Genomic DNA, 20,386 nt, shown 5'->3' with positions numbered 1-20,386 from the left:
ATAGGGGAGTTCTTTTGAGGAACCTCCATACTGCTTTCCAAAGTGGTTGAACAAGTTTACATTCCCACCAACAATGAAGTAAGGTTCCTTTCTGTCCACATCCCCTCCAGCATCTGTTGTTGTTAGAGTTCTTGATTTTTGCCTTTCTAACTGGAGTGAGGTGATATCTCAATGTTGTTTTGATTTGCATTTCTTTTATGGCTAGGGATGTTGAACATTTCTTCATGTGTCTATTGGCCATCCTTCTTTCTTCTTCAGAGAAGTTTCTCTTTTAAGTCTTTCGCCCACTTATTTATTGGGCAGTTGTTTCTTTGAGGATTTGTTGTTGGGTGGTTTAATTTTTTGAGTTCCAAGTATATTTTAGATATGAGACCCTTGTCTGTTGTATGGCTAGTAAAGATCTTCTCCCAATCTGTGGGCTTTCTATTGATCTTGGCACCAGTACTACATTCTTGAAAAGACGAGGAAACTGGACTTGGCTCTGAGGGGCCAGTGATAAGGAGGTAAATTGAGATACAACAGTAGTTAGCAAGAAAATGTGCAGTGTTATTGTGGTTCATTGTGTCACTGTGTTAGTGGAGTCACGGACCTACTTTGGTGATAAAATTTTATAAAACTTAATTTGCACAACACATAAACATACACATTACCAAAACAAAAATACATACTTTATCATTGAGAGTTTACATTAATTTCAATATCCTAATTATGATACATGACAAGATTGCAAAGCCCAAGCTTTTTGAAGCATGACACAAAAATCTGTCAGAGATTTGTCTTATATTTCTTTATAATTGCATAATTATTTTAATAACATTTTAAGTAGAACATAATTAACATATAATGTTTGGCCAGGTTGGAAATTCTTTGAATCAATAGGCTAGACTGAAGAATGAAATTCAAACTTAGTAGCAGAAGTATTGTCCGTTTCCTATAGTTCTTCCTGCCCATAGTTCATTGCTGGACTAAATCTGGATAGTGAAGTTTCACCCCTGTGGAGATGTGTGAGTATTTTACTTACTGAAATGGAAAACAAAGATTATCTTTGATACAGAATAAACTGTGGCAAAAACTGCTGGCAAAATCAAGACTGTATCCTCTTGCTATTCATGGGCAGAGCCAACCTCCAATTAGTGCCTCTTTTCTCTCCAACTTTATGATAGAAGCTAGTAAGAGTACAAAGTGAGCAGCAACTGACATAACTTCGACTGTCTGGAACTGAGAGTGCATTTACTTTTTAATCTGAGTGAACCTCCTTTACAGTTGAATTTTCCCACTGCAGCTTTAGCCATATCTTTTTGATAAATTATTTCCTTTTAGTAGCTTCCAGATCTCAACAGCTTGAGATTTAACTACAAACATCTCTGCAAATGTCAATTATTATATTTTCATTTTCATTGTTGGGTTGTACTGCTATGCTTGGCTAGCCAATATTCAGATACTTTTTCCTTTAAGAATAGACACTGAAAAATGAAGTCAATAATTCTCTCATAATTATACATTAAGCTTGGCCAAATTAATATATGCCCTTAATTACATTAGGTAATTAAATTCCACAGCTTACACTGGATAATTAGTATATTATTCGTTCAATAGCATTTGGAAAATGTGTTCGTTTTTAGATTAGAGGAAGCAGGTTGGAATGGTTAAAAGGAACAAGTTAGCCTGGATCTATGTTTTTGCTCCTTACAAATTATGCATCTTCTAAAAAGTAATAACACCTGATTTTCCAAAATTAAATAAATGAGATTAAAGAAACCTATTGCTCAAGCTTTTTGTGAAGTTTAGATAATCTGATCAACAATTACCATTTCACCAAATGTTTGTTGCCAACAAAAATTTTGTGTTTCTCACTTTCCTAGTTCTGGTTAATATTCTGAATCAAATTGATTCTTTAACATCTAACTGTTTTAAAATCAACTAAAGTAAAATTGAGAAACACAATGTTGCAGATAATATATTTGTGTAAAATATAGTCAATTGAGATAGAAAAAATAATTCACTCAATTCTAACTTTGACATCATATTCTACATGGTTAAATAGCCATAAAACAAAGACTTCAGTAATTTAATTCATTAAATAATTGATGTTCTACAATATGACTGAACACTTCTGCTATAGACATTAAACCTGTTTTTAAATATATATTCATCAGTTAACTGATTGGAAGAAAAGAGTATTACAACACGACAAAATGATATCATTGTAAATATTATGTATATAATAAGAAATGTATGTAATAAGAAATGTATACATCAAAAAATAAAAGCAAGGATTTATCCTCCAAGAAGTTAATGAGAATGAAGGTTGTTAAAAGAAGGAAGAAAATTACAACATCTCTCAAATGAACAATTACTGAATCAGTAAACCCAAACCTTTACTCTGTCTTTTTTGCCTATTTACCCCAATGCAGAGAGTATGCATACAGTAGTTTAACCAATATTAAAGGAGAATTCACTGAAAGAACAGAACAGCTACAGCCTGAAAACATCAAGGAAAGAGTATAAACAAGAGCACAATTCTGTGATTTTTATTTCTTCCTGTTTAGTTAATAAATTTGTTATTATTTCAAAAATACCACCCCTAAGTAAAGCTCTTTGGTCAGATAAGCATGTTGCATCATAGCTAGCAACATGATCAATAAGCCCATTTGTGGAAATTTAATGACTGATTGCCATAACCTACAGAATGACCCAGAGAATGTTAATGGACAATAAGCCTGCACCCATTAAGATGCACAATATTGTTATTTTAGGTGGCAGGATGGTTTCTCCTATGTACATGAAACAAAACTTCAAAAGTAAATTTTATATATGTTAAAAATCAATTACTAATGTTTCTTCTTGATCTGAACTGGGCATCATCTAAACAAGCTCAAGAACAACCTTTGAGAGAGTCACTTCAAGCCACTGACATGCATGACACAGTGTCATGCATAAAATAGAATCTGTCTTAAATAATTGGTGTTAGGGAAATGTAGATGGAAAACTGACTCATTTTGATACAAACACATTGCAAAGAGACAGAGCACTGAAAAATAATGTCAGTGTTGGAGCATTTGAAAGAAGTCAAAGTAACACTTTTGATTTGGGGTTTTAGTGGGACATTTGACAAGAAAATAGAGGAGTGGTCATGAGCCACAACAGAAAGAAAATCTGAATACTCTTCATGTGTACACAAAGACAATAAACAGTACAGAGAATTTCATGATAGAAGTGAGTGCATTTACATTAGTTATGAACAAATGTTTCCTCTACATATCAAAACATTTGTAATGCAAAAATGCATTAATTTCAAGATAAATTCAAGTATAAAATTGTATATTTACATGCATTCTAGAACATAATAGCTAACTCTACCAAGGGTATAGGTAATTTTATCTAGCCTTCAACACCTATCTCTTAGAAATTTCATGTAGCTGAATGAAATGAATTTGATTAAAAATTAAGTTTAAACCAATTTAAAAGAATTAACATAATATAATCTCCAAACTTTAACAAACTAGCAAAGAAAATAAATTCTCCAATGCTCTTTACCTCCCTGCATAAAGGATCATGGCTCCCAACCATTAAACAATTGCTTTATTTGATGGACACCGGTAGCTCACGCCTATAATCCTAGCTACTCAGGAGACTAGATCTGAGGATCAAGGTTCAAAGCCAGCCTGGGCACGAAACTCTGTGAGACTCTTATCTCCAATAAACCACTAGAAAACTGGAAGTGGTGCTGTGGTCCAAGCGGTAGAGTGTTCTCCTTGAGCTGAAGAGCTGAGGGACAGCGCCCAAGCAGAGTTCAAGCCCCATGACTGACAAAAATAAATAAATTAATTAATTAAAATTAAATTCCTTTACTTTATTGTTATTACAGAGATAATGTTCAGAGGATTACAATTACATGAGTCAGATAATGAGTACATTTCCTTTCATACAGTGTCTTCTGTTCCTTTATTCCCATCCATTTCCCTCCCTTGTGTATCCACCCACTATTTGTATAGTTCACTTTCATCAGTGTCCGGAGAGCCCACTGCTGAATTTTTTCACTCTTTTTCCCTTGAGTTCAGTGCCCTCTTCCAACTTCCCGAAGATATACACGTGAATGCACCATATATAAGGGAAAGAAGACAGAATCATCAAAAACTGGACTTTCTAATTGTAGATTGTACCCCTGGACTTGCTTTGGTGAATAAAATTCAAACCAAATTATGACATGGTCAAGTGGGAATGTTTAGTATCTTTTGCTTTTATTTTTTTGTATTTTTTTGACTGTAAAAATGTTGTACAGAGGGGTTACAGTTACATGAGCAAGGCAATGAGTACATTTCCTATTGAGCATTGTTGCCAGTATCTTTTGCTTTTATGTTTTGGTGGTACTGTGGTTTGAACTCAGTGTCTGGCTTAGACAGGAGTTCTATCACTTGAGACACCACCCACAGTCCCTTTTTTTGCTGTGAGTACTTTTTGTATAGTCTTCTGTTTTGCCCGGGTCTGGCTCAAACAGTGATCCTCCTACCTACAGCCTCTGATGAAGCTGATATTACACGTGAAAACCACCGCCAGCTAATCTATTGAGATGAGATTTGACCAACTTTTCACTTGGTTATCTTATCTTTGAGACAGGCCCTACCACATCTATTACTTGTATTAGAAGAACAAGTCACCACACCAAACACACCTTTGGAAATCTAAAGAGCCATTGTGGTGACAGCCACTGTAAACAAAGTAACACATTACAAACTAGGAGTCATTCTTCAAATAAAGTTCTAGAATAGGACATGTAAGGATGTATGTTCTTACATAAAATATATGTTCTTGCATACTGAAATAAATTCTTAGGGGAAAACTAAGTCATTGGAACAATGGTGCTTTCTGCTACAGTAGCAACATAAGGTAGACTGATGATACAACGACCAATAAAATAACAATGTGTGTTGGGCTAATGGAATGGCTAGAATAGATACAATGTTAACTTGGGGATTAAGGGGCAATCATAACATTGATTCCAATATATTCAGAATTGAAATACATACAAAACCAACCTGAGAGAAGAGGATAAAGAAGGCCTGGGATGGACATACATGAATCTTTCTTAAGTGTTCCGGCTCTTGGAGGACCTGCTGGTCATTCTATAGACAGAATCTGTGCAATTTCCAGACTTTCTCATTCACTTTCCCATTTATTTAAAGTTGTTTGAGAGACTCAGTGATCATGCTTACTTTTATTTTAAAGAAATGTGAGTCTGTGGGCTTTCCCAGTTGTCTACTTTATTTTTGTGTTATGGCTTGGGGCGAGTTGTTATCCTCAGTAATGTAAAAGTTGAGAAAGACTTCTAATTCCAAGCTCTAACAGGTATTTTATGGCATAGTATTATTTAATGTGAAAATTCAGTATTGTAAAAAAAATAAAAATATAATCTAAGTATCATAATCTCTACTTATACTTAAATTTCTTCCCTATGGGCTTATTAAATTCATTAATAGAGAACTTGAAGGTTATATGAAAATTTTAATTTGTAATAAATGCAGACAAACAACTGTTGTTGTTTTTTTTTTTTTTTTTTTTTTTTTTGGATCCGGTCTTGGGGCCTGAACTCTGGGCCTGGGTGCTGTCCCTCAGCTCTTCAGCTCAAGGCTAGCACTCTACCATTTGAGCCACAGCGCCACTTCTGGCTTTCTTTTTTCTTTTTGCTTATGTGGTGCTGAGGAATCGAACCCAGGGCCTCAGGCATGCAAGGCAAGCGCTCTACCACTGAGCCACCTTCCCAGCCCTCAACTGTTGTTTTTTAATGGATATTTATCTGTTAAATTTTCTTATTTTCTAGACTGTAAAGCAGAAAGAATACTAGAGAATAATTTGCATAAGAGTCAGATATATACTCATTCAGTCCCCAAACTTCCATAAACCTAGTTATGTTGGGTTTTACAAAATTATTGAAATTGCTAAAAGTTTCTTAGCAAGAATGTGTCCTATTTTGTTTATTTTCTGAATGTTTACAACACTCTCTTGAATTCTATTTTGAAAGGAAAAATATGGCTTGATATTAAGAAATATCAACCATATTGAGTAATTTTGCAGGGACAAAAACTATACAATTCATATTATTGCCCATGTAATTGTAACTCCTCTGTATGGTACTTTCACAATTCATATTATTACATGAGTATACACTAATAAATTGATAAATCTAGCAATTTAACTAGTTTTAATTTCACCACACAGTGATTTCAAAAGTAAAATCTACTAACTACTGAATAGATATGAGCAAACTATTGTAAGAAAGAAAAAGAGTGATGTAGATTCACATGCTAATTCCTGTAACATAAAAGAACCAAAACCTATAATTCAATCAATTAGTTAAAATTAAAATCAGCAGTGCAGAATAGCTTTACTTGCAAGTCATTTTTAGAAATATTAACGTTAATTTTTCTCTCAAATAATTAAGGAATTAACCATGATCTCAGGAAATTTTTCAGTTTACCTCACTTGACAGAGGATTGGGTCACAGTTGAAATTCTTCTTTATTAAATTTATAATAAATTATTTGACAGTGAATAATGATTTTATAATAAAATAATTATTTAATAATCATTTTTATTTACTATTTATTTACTAAAATAGTTTATAATAAAATATTTGATAGTAAAAATATTACAAATATCAAATTGAAAGAGAATATATTTATTGAACGTTTTGTTTAAGAAAGGTCTAAAATTAATGAAAACACAGAGTTCTTCTAAGGCATAGGAGTGTATGACATATTATTAAATAGATTTATATTCTTTAGAGAAAAAAGGGCACCATAAATGATAGTTATCATCATAAAAAGTTGTGACTTAGAGATTCAAAACTTTGTAAATTGTGCTATTACTATTCAAATAAATTGAGTACATGAGATACAAAATTCATTACACTAAGTGATATCCCTTTTGTATAACATATTTTACTATCTTCCTCAAAATATGCATATCTGACATTCTAAAATAATTTGATATTAGTATCAAATTAAGGATCATGTACATCTTAATGAGATTACTTTAGCTATGTACATATGACCATAGAAGATGATGGTAAGCAAAATAAACTCCCAGACATGGACACGAGTTTGTTTTTTTTTTCCTTTGTTGATGTTGTTTTTAATATTCAACGTTATTTCTTTTTTTCATTTGTGTTTTCCTCCTCTTGTATTGTTTATTCCCTGTTGTCACTGTATTTGATTTTGGTACCCTGGTTATTGCATACACATTTATCTGAATCAGGGAAGCGTAGGGGAAACAAACGGTGAGACAAAGGACAAAGGGAAAACCAATGCAACTGCAAGACAAGTGACAAGACAATATGTTAAAAATGATCTGTAAAAATTAAGGGGGGGTGGGGTTGAGAAGGTGGCTCAGTGGTAGAGCGCTTGCCTTGCATTCCTGAGGCCCTGGGTTCGATTCCTCAGCACCACATAAGCAAAAAGAAAAAAGCCGGAAGTGGCGCTGTGGCACAACTGGTAGAGCACTAGCCTTGAGCTGAAGAGCTGCGGGACAGCACCCAGGCCCAGAGTTCAAGCCTCATGACTGGACCCCTCCCCCCCCAAAAAAAAATAAGGGGAGGATTAGGAGGGAGAAATAGTGGGAGAAAAATGAGGGAGAAGGTAACAACTTTGAAAAGACATGTACTCACTACCTTACTTATGTAGGTATAATCCTCACTGTATATCAACTTGACAATAAAATTAAAATTATAAAAGAAGACAGCATACTTCATTTTATCAATTTGATACTGCTTTTTGTTTGTGTCATATATTTATTTATTTATTTTTGGTCAGTCGAGGGGCTTGAACTCTGGGCCTGGGCGCTGTCCCTCAGCTCTTTAGCTCAAGGTGAGCTCTCTACCACTTGAGCTACAACGCCTCTTCCGTTTTTCTGGTGGTTAATTGGAGATAAGAGTCTTATGGACTTTTTCTGTCCGGGCTGGCTTTGAACAGTGAGCCTCAGATCTCATCCTCCTGAGTAGCTAGGATTACAAGCATGAGCCACCAGCACCTGGCTTATTTATTTTAATGACTTATTAAATCATAGGATGATAGAGTAAATCAATTTGTTTCTCAGTTCTAATCCAGACTGAGATTTATAGAAGTTGTTCTTTCAAATAATAAATCAGGAAATTTTTATTCAGGTAAAAAGTGATTATACTGGTTTCTGTATGGCAAGATTATTGAATCTATAAATTATCTGAACTTAGACATCTTTCTGTGGTAATATATGACATGCACTAAATTGCAGATAAAATGTGGGAATTATTAAAGTATTTTCTGCTCAACTTTGTCACATTGCTAATAACTTTTAAGAAGATATATACTATGGTGAGCAAGCATGGTTTCCTATAACATAGGACACACAAAGAACAACTGCAACTTCTAGGGTAGTCTAGGCTACTCAGTGAGTTTGATTTCTTCTCAGAATACATAATACCCTGGAATGAGCAAACAAAGATATACACCGTCAAAAATGTAGTAACAGAGAATATAAGGTATTATATGTCTTTGAGATTGAGTATTTTATCTTAAAGTAACAAGTAGTGACAAAATAATATTCAAAATACATGAAAAAATAACTATAGGTACATTTTACATAACAACTAATAACTTACAGATATGTGTGAAATCTGCAAAAATAATGAAGCAGCCAAAATATAAAATATGTAACTATTAATAACTTTAGAGAATAAAACATTGAAAAAAATTAAACTTAAAACATTTTGTTATTGTTAAGGTGATACTATTTTCTTAGCAATTTAAAATTTTCAGAGCAAATAAGTGAATACAAAATATTGGGGAAAAGCTGAATAACTTTTTCAATACACACATGTTTAACCCCACACTCATTTTGTAAACTGAAAGCAAATTAACTTAATGACAGCATTGGCTAATGGTGTTTTAGGACAGGATAAAATTGTGTGTCTCTTTTGTTCTTAAGGCAATTTTAAAAAATGAGGGATATTGAAGCAGTAAACTGAATGTAAATTGATCTAACGTAAATCTGTGATAAGTCAATGCTACCCTACTTCGTGTACTTCACAGTGTGCAAGGCGTTGGGAAATGGGGAAGAAACAATTTGAATAAGAAGTCAATATTTCTGCCCTCATTATAGTCTTAAAGCATCAAAGATAAATGTTAAAGTATGCTATTTTTCATAATTTTTCAAAAAGTTCTCTACTTGTAGCATGAACAAAGTCCATTGAACAAAGTCTATTGAAAGAACTGATTCATCTATGTATCCATTTCATCTTGTAATACCAGGCCAGATGCTAAGCCAATCCTCTGGGACAATAATGGAGCATTTCCTGGAAGATAAAATATGCACAAAAGGTGGTAAGAATTTCAGTGAGCAGAAACAATGGAAATGGCACCTACTGAACAAAAGGGAAAGCAAGTGGGCAAAGGCATGAGAGATAATGTGTATGACAATGGGTGGAGACCCACAGGGAAATTATACACTCTGTTTGATTTCCACAGGGAGTTGGAGGCCAAGTTGAAATTGAGGTTTAAATAGCACAACCTTTCCTCTTTCATCTGTTCATGCAAGGAAACTACTGAAATAACTGATTAAAGAAGAAAAGAGTTGTAAGAATCTCATATCGTTGGAAAAAACCTGAAATAAATTTTATAATTAAAATTTTTCATTTCATTAAATTACATACTAAAACATATATAGACTACAATGAACTTTTTTTCTCCAAGTATTATTTTTGTTTTTGTTGTGTGGTATATATGTGTATATGGGGGGGGGGGAGTGTCCTTTTACTGGATGTTTTTCTTTTCATGAACTCAGTCTTATTTTTATTTTATTTTAGACACACAAGCTTTTTTATCTCCTGTACAGTATTATATACAATTTATATAGCATTGGACTATGGCCAGTTCCTTTTCTCCTTAAGATTTGAAACATATTTTAGCTGTATCCTTGTTTTATCTTAGACCACATTATCTATCAATACTCTAGGTAATAAGTTCTTGGAAATTGAAGGGCATAGTGATATTAAACAGTCTATTTAAATTTAATATGGTTAAATTTAAATCTTGTTCCTAGCTTTAATATATATTCCCACACAAATGCAGGTGGCAGAGACTATCCATATCTAGAAGATATGCTTATATATCAACTATATTAGTACAATGTTAATCTTATAGAAATGACACAATGAAAGGATTAAGATTTGCAGTATGCAGGTGTTGTCTTCTCTGTAATTCACTTTGCAAATAAGTTTGTTTTTGAAGCTAATTTAAAATCCTGATGCCAACCATGTTTGAATACTAAAGCTTCTATTGTAAACTAACTTTTTCATACCTTGAAAAAAAATGCACTCTGCCTTTGTAGGTTTGGTGGAGATATATAATGAATATAATAGCAGGAAATATTTTGTAAAGGAAAATCTAGTTTATGGAAGAGGACACACAAAACTCTTCTTGAACAAACTGGCAGCTATCTATCTATCTATCCATTTGTGTGTCTTTGGCTTTGCTCTATAATGTTCCTGATTTGATTAGAAATTAAGGTAATTAATGACTATATCTTCAGATAATGTGATAAATTCACATTTTAAAGGCAGATTTCAAGAAAATTGAAAAATGGATCAAGCTTTTATGAGTTTTTAATCTAGTTTGTCCACTGATGTTTTCCATCATAAGGATCATGTAATTAACTCAACAAAATTTTGAAATACCTGTTCAATATAGCTACCTCAAAATAGTTCTTAGATTGGCTTAAGGAATAATCTGTATAAACATTTCAGGAAAGACATTGAGAAAAGAAATCCGAAGCTTGTTACAGTGTGCCCATAGGCTCCTAATCACTACTAACAATTCTGAACTTAAAAACAAGATGCCAGGAAACAAACTAGTCACTGAGTGTTCACTCATTCCAGGAAACTTACTTATAACCAGCAAAAGGTGAAGCTCATAATTCTCAATGTTCCATTTTTAGTGTGATACACATACTATATGTAAATTAACAGTTAAAATTATTTTGTCAAATATCTCACAAAATAATTTATAAATAAGGTTAAATTTTACAGTAATTGGTAAAAAATTAATATTAGAATTTAAAAAAATATTTTCAACATCATAAAGTGCAGTTTTCTTAGTGCATTGTGTTTTTGAGCTATGCTAAAAGATAGTAAACAATGACACTTTATAATAAACTCTTACGGTAGAGAAGTGACGAATAGCCCAGGAAAACTGTGCAACAATGTTTGCTTATAGTTTTCAAAATAACTTTTAGTGCTTATGTTTAAAATAACATGTGAAATAACAGTAAAGTAAGGCATGGCATTTGAAATGAAAGCCAGGTGCTGATGGCTCATGCCTCTTATCCTAGTTCTGCTGAGAAAGCTGATATCTAAGGATCACAGTTTGAAGCCTGCCAAATAATGGAAATCCATGAGATACATCTCTAACTAATTAGCAAAAAAAGCTGAAAGTAGAACTGTGTTTCAAGCAGCAGAGTGCTAGAATGAGCACAAAACTTAGGCCCTGAGTTTAAGAACTAAAACCAGCCCAAAGATAATCAATTAAAAAAATCAGGTATAGAAATATAGTTCATAATGATTAGACAGATGGTATTGCATCTAACTGCAGAACATCTGCATGGCAAAAGACATAGCTAGCAAGATCAATAGAAAGCCCATAGATTGGGAGAAGATCTTCACCAGCCATACAACAGACAAGGGCCTCATATCTAAAATATACTTAGAACACAAAAAATTAAATCCTGCCAAAACAAATTCTCAAAGGAACAACTGCCCCATTAATAAGTGGGTTAAAGACTTAAAAGAGAGACTTCTCTGAAGATGAAATAGGAATGGTCAATAGACATAGGAAAAAATGTTCAACTTCTTTGGCCATAAAAAATTCAAATCAAAACAATGAGATTCCCATTCCATTAAAATGGCCATAAACAAGAAATCTAATAAAAAAACAGATTCTGGAAGGGATGTGGCCAAAATGGAATGCTATTGCACAGTTGATGGGAGTGTAAACTTGTTCAACCACTTTGGAAAGCCATATGGAGATTCCTCAAACAACTCCACATAGAGCTCCCCTATGACCCAGCAATCCCACTATTGGGCATTTACCCAAATGATCTCAAGCAAGGTCATACCAAAGCTACCCGCACAACTATGTTTATGGCAGCATTATTCACCAGAGCTAACATATGGAACCAACGCAGATGCCCTTCAGTAGATGAATGGATCAAGAAAAATGTGATACATATGCATAAGAATTCTATACTTCTCAGAAAGAATGACACTTACCCATTTATTAGGAAATGGAAAGACTTGGAAAAATGATACTAAGTGATGTAAGCCTGACTCAAAGAAACTAGGTTTCCTTTATTTGCAATAATTAGCATACATCTAGGATAATTTTAGCAGATGAGCAGAATAGCTCAATAGCTATGTACATATGACTATATAAGATGACACTAAGTGAAACTAACTCCAAGACATGGGCACAAGAGTTTTTTGTTTGTTTGTTTGTTTGTTTTTTGACATTGCTGGGTTTGAACTCTGGGCCTGGGTGCTGTCTCTGAGCTCTTCAGCTCTAGGCAAGCACTCTACTGCTTGAGCCATAGCACCACTTCTGGGTTTTTAGTGGTTTATTAGAGAGAAGAGTCTCACAGAGTTTCCTGCCTGGGCTGGCTTTGAACCACACTCCTCAGATCTCAGCCTCCTGAGTAGCTAGGATTACATGTATGAACCACTGTGGCTTGGTCTTTGTTGTTGTTTTTAATGTACTATATAATTTTTCATTTCCCTTTCATGTTCTTCTCCCTATGGTATATCCCCTGTTGTCACTGTCTTTGATTCTAGTACCCTGGTGTTGTATATATGTTTATTTGAATTAAGGAAGGGAAGGGGAACAACAGAATGGTGAGACAAAGGAAAAGGGTAAACCAATGCAACAGTAATATACACAAACAATATGTTAAAAATGATCTGTAAAACTTCATAGGTGTGGGGAGGGGGAACGGAAGTAGAAGAAAAATGATGGAAGGGGTAAGAAGTTTGACAAGGAATGTACTTATTACCTTATTTATGTAACTGTAACCCCTCTGTACAATGAAAAAGTGCAAAACATATGCATATGTAAACTACATATTTTCTCATAAAAGTTGTGATTTGTGTTTTATTCAATATCTAAGTAAGTACACATTTCAACTGAATATTCATTTAAAAACATATAATTATATAGATATATCATTACTCTCACAAGCCAGTATTATCATATGTATCTAATGATGCAACACAATATTTTTAAATTAAAATGCCCATAATTGTTTATATATACCACATTTTCTTGATTCATTTATCTACTGAGGAGCATCTGGGTTGGTTTCATATGTTAGCTATGGTGAATAATGCTGCAGTAAACATAGGTATGCTGGTGGCTTTACAGTGGCCTTGTTTGTGATCATTTGGGTAAATGCCCCAAAGTGGGATTGCTGGGTCATAGGGGAGCTCTATGTGGGGTCCTTTGGAGGAATCTCCATACTGCTTTCCAGAGTGGATGAACAAGTTTACACTCCCACCAACAGTGCAATAGCATTCCCTTTTGCCACATTCCCTCCAGTATCCGTTTTTATTCGATTTCTTGATTATGGCCATTCAAACTCGGGTGAGATGGAATCTCATTGTTTTGATTTGCATTTCTTTTATGGCCAGAGAAGTTGAGCATTTTTTCCTGTGTCTATTGGCCATTCCTATTTCATCTTCAGAGAAGTCTCTCTTTAATTCTTTAACCCAGTTGTTAATGGGGCAGTTGTTTCTTTAAGGATTTGTTTTTGTGGGGATTTAATTTTTTGCATTCTAAGTATATTTTAGATATGAGGCCCTTGTCTGTTGTATGGCTGGTGAAGATCTTATCCCAATTTATGAGCTTTCTTGCTAGCTATATCTTTTGCCATGCAGAAGCTCTGCAGTTTAATGCAATTCCATTTGTTCAACCTTTCTTTGATTTGTTTTTGAGTCTTTATTAAAAAAATTTTGGCCTGTGCCAAGGAACCCTAAGTTTCTCCTATTCCTTCCTGTTGCATGAGTATTACTTTGCAGAACTTAATAAAACACATTTTGTTAAGATATTAATATTTCTATATCGAAAAGGAAGGTAGCAAGAAATATGCAATCCAATTTGAATTAATTTAAAATTAATCTAAAGTTACTCATCAATCTATAAAAACTAAATTTTACAGTATTTCTACTAAGAAAATAAGAAACTATAAGTCCCGTTGTCCCATTAAGGTATACAGAGAATGTTAAAATGAACGAGATTCAAATCACTTTTTTTTATTGTGAAAATACTGTACAGAGGAGTTACAAATACATGGGCAAGATAATGAATACATTTCTTATCAAGCATTGTAACCTCCTCCTTTGTTTCCCCTTCCCATTCCTTCCCATCCTCCCCCCCCCCCGTCCCATCACCTAATCCCCCCCCCCTCACGAAAGGTGTAAAGTTCGTTTTTGACATAACGACTTGTATATCTCATTGTTGCAATGGGTCAAATCACTTCTTAAAAATTAACCTGATTAATAATGCATAAGTTTAAATACTACACTACACAAAAATATAAGTTAAGTACAGTAGATTTGTAGTTAGGTGTTTGGATAGACTGTAATTGTTGTCATATGTTCTTACTGGTTGCATGATATATACAATAAATATACTTGATTTGAGGGGGGCAGAGAAACATGTCTGTATATGAAATATGATGTAAAGCTTAGTTCTGTTTCTTGTTATTCATATTAGCATAGAAGTAATATTTATTCTTCACTTAATTCTGGAGAACTTAGTTGAGTGATGTTAATTTTAATGAGATAGTCATTTTATTTTGTACTCTGTATCAATTTTCCTATTGATTCTATCATTTTCACCTTTATTTTGTTAATATGCCCATCAACTTGCATCCTCTACAAGTATATATTAGGCCCCTGATAAAATCCATACCCTTCTGATGAACCAATATTTACAATAGAGAATCTTTTATTCTTTTCTAATGAATATAAAAAGAAGGCAAATGCAATTATGCCTACCTTTTTTTCTTAATATATATTCTTGCTGTAAACATACTGTACGGAGGGGTTACAGTTACATGAGCATAGTTAATACCATCCTTTGTTTTTCCCCTACCATCTCTTCCCTCCCCACGTCCCTGCTCCTCCCTCCCACCCAAAGTTACAAAGTTAATTTTCAACATAGAGTCTTGTACATCTCATTGTTACAATGGGTCATTCTGAATCCTTATTTCATTATTTTGTTATTTGTCTTCTCCTCCCCAAATTAGAAAAATGTATATACAAGATGCAGGACACTGGAATCAACCCAGATGTCCCTCAGTGGATGAATGGATCAAGAAAATGTGATATATTTATACAATGGATTGCTATGCCTCCATCAGAAAGAATGATACCTCCCCATTTATTAGGAAATAGAAAGACTTGGAAAAATTATATTAAGTAAAGCCAGCCAGACTCAAAAAAGCATAGGTCTTATTGTTTCTCTTATCTGCAATAACTAATATATGTCTCAGAGAAGCAGAAAAAGTCAAAAGCTATGTACATATAACCATATAACCTGGTGCTAAATGAAGATATGGACACAAGAGCTTTTATCTTTGTTGCTGTTCTTTTTAATATACTTATAATATACTTTGTGATTTTTTTGTTTCTTTGTATGTTTTTCTCCCATGGTACAATCTTTGTTGTCACTGTATTTGATTCCTGTGTCATGCCTACCTTACAAGAAAATTAGGCACCTGAAAAGCAAGAATTATTTTCCATGCTATCATCACTTTTTTATATGTAAGATAATTTTTCTTATTGTTTTACATTGTAAAATGAAAACACTGATAGATAATAAATTTTATATGAAAAATAGATAAATTAGGGTAAATAGAATATATTTAAATATATGAGTATTTTCCAACCTCAGCAATTTACATAAATCATATATTTATATGAAGTATATGAAGTGTTTGGAGAATATTTAATGAATTCTCATGTAATTTTAGTAGTAATTTGAAATTATCAGAATATTGAGAATCTATAATTTGTGGAAATAACTACTTGGAATAAAATTTTAAGTAATGTATTTCTTAAAAGGAAAACAATAGGTGGTTTTTACACTGCAGTTAATTACTAGAACAATATTCAAAGGAATAAAATGTTGAAAGTCTCTTGTAGTGCCTTTAAAGTGTAATAAAATTTGTTTTCACCTAGCTTTAATTATAAAGAGATAGAACTTTAGCAGTAGCTTTAAAAGCCCATTAGATATTTGGGATTTCTTATGGTTTTTTAATTGGAAAAAATGTACATTTTCACTCAGATTTTTTCAGTAATAATTTCAGTGTTTCCCTCAATAATGCATTAAGTTCAGCTATATCTTAGTTTGGAACAAATGGAAATTACTAATAGAAAAACACAACTTGCAGTCAGGCAGTTTTCTAGTCTATGAGTCTATTTGGAAAAATGATGTTTTATAAAATTCATTGCCATAGCTGAAATGTGAAGACAGTTAACACACTGAAGGGAGAGTAATAAGATTCTATACAAATTTATTTTTTAATATGCAGGAGAGTTTGAAGTATTCAGGGGAATACTAAATGCTAAATGTATTATGCAATATATGGGAGGTCAATTTCTATTTATGTAAATAAATATACATCACAGATTATGCAGAGAACATATGAGGCACATATTTATCATCTTTCTTATTTATTATGCAAAGAAATTGTGTAATTTTGAATTTTTCCCACTTCTATCATTACATGGTAAGTTTTAATTTAAAAGTAATAACAGTTCATTTCATATTGCCTGAACAAGCATAAAACCTATCATCTTTCTTCTCTGTTTTTCTATTTTATTCTTTCATATGATTTCTGATAGAAAAATCCTTTTCAAAGGAAACATTTCCTTACAACATTAAAAATAAGTCCTTTAACTTCTATAAGTGGTGACTTCAATGTAGAGATGGGAATCTCCTTCCTCTATGTCAGTTTCCCTGTAACAATAACTATTTTATAATGTGAAGATATTAGTGACTGTTCAGTTGTTCCCATTTTAACAACTTTAACTTGTATAGATTTTATATCAAGTTTTAAATTTTTACAGACATATATATTAAAATGTATTTAACTTCTACTGTAATTAGATTCAGTTGTATTCTTCAGTTGTTGAGAACTGAAGAGATTTTTGTATTTTGTATTTAACTTTTGGTTATGAATTTACTTAGTGTGTGGTAAGTTTTACCAACATGATCCACAATCCTCTCACCCATATGTCCCATTCTTTACCCTATAGTAAATACTTGAAAAAAGCTATGTTACTGATTAAGATGTTATTTTTCATTAAGTACTATAATACTAGTTTGTTAAGTACTAAAGATGAAATAATAGTGATTTTTGTTCTCATTGTTGTTGGTAGTGGGGCTTGAACTCTGGGCCTGGGTACTGTCCCTCAGCTCTTCAGCTCAAGGCAAGCACTCTCCCACTTAAGCCCCAGCACCACTTCTGGTTTTCTTGTGTTTTATTGGAGATAAGAGTCTCACGGACTTTCCTACCTCGACTGGTTTAAACCACTATCCTCAGATCTCAGTCTCATCAGTAGCTAAGATTACTGGCGTGATTTTTTTTTTTTAGGAAGGAAATTTGAAGATCTGCCTTATGATATTTCTTACATAGGCAGTTTAGTGCTATAATACCAGACTCCTAAATACCAAAATCTTCTTATTTCATAGCTTTGACATTCCAAGTAAACAACTTCACACTGATGGTGTAAGACAACTATTTCAAAGAAGAGTTATGCTTATTTATCTTATGGTCAAAAGTTAGAATCTGCACATAGTTTTGCAACTGTTTAAAACTCATCAAGGAGTATCTGATCACAAAGACACAGCCAGAAGAGATGTGAAATACAAATTAAGTTGAATGCTCACCATTCCAATTAGCTATCATGCTTTGTGTTTTGACATCTAGAAAGGAAATTCTCTATTTAATTCTTTCAATGCCTATTTAATTTGGCTATGTCCAAAATTTAGTCTTCCAGAGGAGTTTCAGATTTAGCTTAAAATAAAACAAATAGGTTTTTATTACACATTCATCAACATAGATATATACATATATACATAGTTTATTCCTACTGACCAAGTAGAATTATTTATTAAAGTCCTCTTTGAAGCTCCATACAGTATTCTGTTTTCTTTCCTTTTTAGTTCTGGCTTTCACATTAAACCATCCTGTCTTTCTTTTAAGGGCATTCCTATGTTTCAACTATTGTTAGTTTTAGAAATAAAATCAGTACTGTTCAAAACTCAAGATCATTTTCAATATTTGCATATTTAATTATAGAAACTAGAATTTGATATATTCTTATTTTCTTCTTTTTTGGGAATCTTTTTAATTGTTATTATAAAGGTGTCATAGTTACAAACGTCAGCTAATGAGTTCATTTCCTTTTGGACAATGTCACCAGTTTTTTCCTCCCTATCCCCACTTGCAAGTTGCATAGTTCATTTTCAACATAGTATAAAATCATAGAGCTTATCTTGGAAGATTCTTAGAGCTCATCTGGTCCATCACTGAGGACATTAGGGAAACTTCCAGAACATCTGTCTACTGAATACTACTGATACCACTGCTCCATTTGTTCACCCTTTGTCCAATTTCTCTGTATATCCTTACCCTCCCAAAGACAGATAAATGAACAAACAAGAGAAAAAGGAAAGAAAACAGTGTCAATAACAAAGAAAAATGAATATTATTTCCATTTCCTGGAGTTCATTTCAAGAACAGGAATATTTTCTTATGACTAAATTCTAACAAAGCCTGGGAGGTGGCAGAGATGATGAGGAAACTACAGATGTTCTGGCAGTTTCCCTATGGTCCTCAGTGATGGACCAGATGAGCTCTAAGAATCCTCCAAGATAAACTCTATGATTTTATACTTTTTCCTTCTCTAAAAGAGGCCATAAAGTTGAAAGCTAATATGGTAATCTGAAAATGAAGGCTTTGTAGACAGTACTTCTGTGAAGCTGGATGTTTGGCTGCTTACAGACTAAAGGACGGAATCTATGTTCTGAGGGGAAAAGAATGGGGCCCATGAAAAGTTCCTTATAAAATTGAGTAGAAAATATTTCAATTGTGTAGCTTTGTTATGTTAACTAAAAGTAAAATAATATTTCTTTGCAGTGATTTGATGTTTTCTCAGGTTTCAATATCTTCTCTTATATAAGTTAGTATTTGTAGCTTAGATTATACTGAATATTAAATGAGAACGAAACTGAGTCCAGAGGAAGATGGCAGAGGAGAATCTGGGAGCTAAACAAGCTCTTGAGTTCCAGTGAAAAGCTCAAGGCTAGAGAGTCAAACCAATTAGAAGGAAATGAAATAAAAAAAGTAAATGTAGAAAGTTTGACAGTAGGTTAGACCATGCAGAAGAGCGAATCTCTGAGATTGAAGATAGCCTAAACATTATAGAGAAAGAACAAAAAAATATTAATGATAAATCCAAGAAAAATGATGTATCCATTCAACATTTAGAATACATCATCAGAAGCCCTAATTTAATGCTAAGAGGTGTAAAGGAGGGCTTAGAGACAGGAGTGAAAGTTCTAGGACATTTATTTAACAAGGTCCTAGCAGAGAACTTCCCAGACATGCAAAAAGGCCTATTCTGATACAAGAAGCCTTTAGAACTCCAAATAGACCAGGCCAGAACAGGACATCCCACTGCCAGATTGAAGTCTTCACAGAATCAATTGAGACCAAGGAATGGATACATAAAGCTGTCAGAGAAAAGATCAATCACCTATAAAAGGAAACCAACCAGAATAACTTAAGATTTCTCAGCAGAGACAGTTAAAGCAAGTAGTGGCCTGGAATGATGTATGTCACACCCTAAAGACAAAAAACTGTCAATCAAGAATATAGCACCCAGCTAATCTCCCCTTTACTATAGAAGGACAAATATAAACCTTTCACAGCAAATAAAAATTGAAACAATATATCTCCACCAAAACATTACTACAAAAGACATTTAAAGGTGTCCTATACATAAAAAATGAACAAGAGCATGATAAAGGTCAAGAAAGAGCCCCAACCATAGTATCCAAGAATCACAGGAAGAACCCAGTTGCCAAAGCCCCCAAGAAGTTGTATAACATGGCAGGAACTACCACATACCTCTCAGTCCTTACTCAACATTAATGGACTTAACTCTTCAATTAAGTGAAATAAATTGTCTAGTTGGATCAAAAAGCAAGATCCTTCTATCTGCTTCCATCAAGAGACACACCTTGCCCACAAAAACAAACTTATTCTGAAAGTGAAAGGCTGGAATAAAATCTACCAAG

Source organism: Dipodomys merriami, unplaced genomic scaffold (assembly GCF_024711535.1).
Source record: "Dipodomys merriami isolate MVZ:Mamm:240054 unplaced genomic scaffold, mDipMer1.0.p SCAF_4, whole genome shotgun sequence".
Taxonomy (NCBI): Eukaryota; Metazoa; Chordata; class Mammalia; order Rodentia; family Heteromyidae; genus Dipodomys; species Dipodomys merriami.
Note: the sequence above shows the minus strand (reverse complement) of the source record.